We start from the raw sequence: 2,935 nt of genomic DNA, 5'->3' as shown, positions 1-2,935 counted from the left end.
GGTACCTTTCTATCGTGTTTGTGTGGACACCCGATCCGCCGGCGATCAGCATTGCTAACTGGATGCATGAGGGATTTTCCTGTTCGCTGTAGCCACGTTTGTGACTTTGGCTGTCGGGGTCCTGGGAGACGACTGTGTCCACAAGCAGAGGCCGCTTTTCATGAAGTGGAGCTGGATATTGGCAGTTTCACATTCTCAGCGGTCGTACGGTTGTCGCAGCATTCCACATTATCGAAGTCAACGCGTGTGGTTTATTTGCCGGTGGGCTTGGGTGCTCGAGCCCGCACATCCGACTCAGGTCAGTTCAGAAGCCGTGCCTTTGGTGAGGAGTTCCTTATTGTACTTTTGTCGTGTGTTACGGAAATAAGCGCTGGTAATTCTAGGTAATTTGGGAGCTGATTCCATGTAAGGCTTGCCTCCTCTAGAGCATCACTGCCTTTGGCGGACGATGGGTCTGTGGTGGTTGAATAAAAACTGCTGTCCGGAGACGTGGTCGGTTGCATCGGCATGCTTTCAGGATCACAAGGGGCTCTGACCACAGTCAGTTTGGCCATGAGTTCGGGGTCAGCTAAACAGGCGCCAAGCAAAATGCTGTTTCGCGCCCCCACCCTTGATCTGCTATGACCCAGCTTTTGCGCCTCTAGAGGGCGATCATCAGATATACGCCTGATCATTGTGTAGGCATTTGGAAAGCTGCCAGCCCGCTCCAAGATCTTCTGTACGGCAGATCGGAAGGAAAAGGCCACTAGAAACCCGTGTTTGCCTGCTTCACTTCTTACGTGACCATTCTGCGTGAAGCGATTTGTGATCAGGCTCAGTAAGAAAACTACTAAAAAGTTACTGTGCCAGCTCTGTCGGCGTGATTTTGTGGAGAATGACCCCCAATTTACCATTCTACTTTCCCCTAAGCACCTGTCCACTGAAGCGGTCTTTATTGCCGCGTCAGAGACCTGTATGACTTTCTTCGCAGCCAGCGAACCCGAGATAGATAGTGCGAAGTACTCGCTCAGCGAAGAAAGTTCTTTATCAACTTTCGTCCAGGTCGCCGCATCCTTTGTGTATGCATCCTCCAGTGTTCCAGAAAGAAGCTTCAGTTTGGCGTCCCGATCAAAGCGGAACACTCACACCGGTCTTCACAATTCAGCAGTGGGGACTGGGTTTCGTTTTCGGTGGCTCTCTTCTTAGCTGCGATATGCAATACACCCTTAATGTAGAAGCAGATGACGCAGACAAATAGGTCAGGAGAGTTAGCTAACTGGCTTGTCTAGTCGTCCCGTAAACCCGTGCACTTGAAGTGCCATCAGGCCTTGCAGGTATGACATTGCATACCGCGTTTTACGTTAGACGGGCAACCGTTTCGCTTGCATCTGTTGTGGTCTATCGATGGCTGCAGAGGGCAATCGGTATAAATGGATGTCACGGTTAAGGCAGGACGCAAAATGGGAAGTGAGCGCAAAATAACAGGGGTCATCTCTCAACCGTTACGTTACAGTGATTTATTTCAACGATGACTCGTGTATACTATGTGAATATATTTAGAGGCGAAAAAATTCTTTCACAAATTCGCACGACGGAAAAACAAAACCGATTTAATCTTGAGCCTTGTTTATACAGAGAAAGCAGCGGTGAGCAACAAATGAGGTTCGAGGGAGAGGCTCGGGAAGAAAGCGGTTGATGGCACCCTTAAGGACAGAGATTGATGGAAGACGAATGATTCTGTCTGTTTTAGAACCGCTATGGAGGAGAGAAACCTCTCTCTCAATCGACTGAAAGGTCCGTTTTGGATGTGTTTGTTACTGTGTAACTGTAAGTTTGGTGTGTTTTTTCGGAAACAGCGGATACTGGTCACATGTCTGAGGTAAACGGGATTGAATCGAATGATACGGCATCTTTCGTACCTTTAAGGAAGTAGGTTTAGATGTGGAAGGTACTTGGGTGAAAGGGTTTTTTGAGGTCTTAAGGGGAATAATAGTTGCGTCTCGTTTTACCTTCACTAAAGGTTCACTGGAAGGGCACTTTCCCGCGGGTGTCCTTAAAATCCATCAGTTGATAGAGGATGGATAATCTCACGGGGGTTATTTTTAGTAGAGTTGAGAAATACATATAGTTTGTAGTAGTCTGGCTACCCGATAAGTCAGTTTACGAGGAGTGTGTGGCAAAGTAATAAAAATAATTACGCTAGGTTGTGCATACAAAAATAAAGAAGTCAGATGGAACAGACTCACTAACAATTGTTCTCTTTGAAATAGTTCGTCGTTGGCCCAGGTCAGCGAATAAACAATAATCCAATTATGTTGGTCCAAAGGTCTTCTTCTGAACAGTTTCCACATATAATGGATTCCGAAGATAGTCTGGAATGTTTTGGGTACCAGAGTTAGTGCATGAGACTCGCGAATGACCGCTGCAAGCGCGAGCGAAATCAGAAGAGAGAGTTGAAGCACGTGACCACGCTTGTATTCTATGAAATTGTACAAGTGCGCGTTTTTGTAGTTTTTCGTATTCAAACAAAAAACGATTATGCAATTGGTGAAATACGTAGTGTTATAATGGAAGTAAAATAAAGGTACAAAAACGCCACACTACTCCCCCACTAGAGCGTTGACTGTGAAAAGGGAAGACGCTCGAATAACTAAAGTAACGAATCACAAGTTGCTCACTTCGAGTTTCGTAATCAGCTAAGTGCTGAGGGAAACGGACGCGCCGTTCGGAACGACTAGTGGAAGGAGTGAGGTTGGAGGCAGGGATATCTTGGGTAGGTGTGGGTGTTGTTGGAATGACAGGATTGCTGGATGTGGTCGTAGGTGCTTCAATGTAGGCAGGTTTCAGACGATCAATGGAGACGGTGTCGTGCTTTCCACTTCTCTCTAAAACAAAATATTTGGAGTGACGTTCGATAACTTTGAAGGGGCCATCGTAACAAGGTTGGAGGGGTTTC

Source organism: Opisthorchis viverrini (genome assembly GCF_000715545.1).
Source record: "Opisthorchis viverrini unplaced genomic scaffold opera_v5_20, whole genome shotgun sequence".
NCBI classification, from domain to species: Eukaryota; Metazoa; Platyhelminthes; class Trematoda; order Opisthorchiida; family Opisthorchiidae; genus Opisthorchis; species Opisthorchis viverrini.
The sequence above is the reverse complement of the archived record's forward strand: the minus strand, read 5'-3'. Positions refer to the sequence as shown.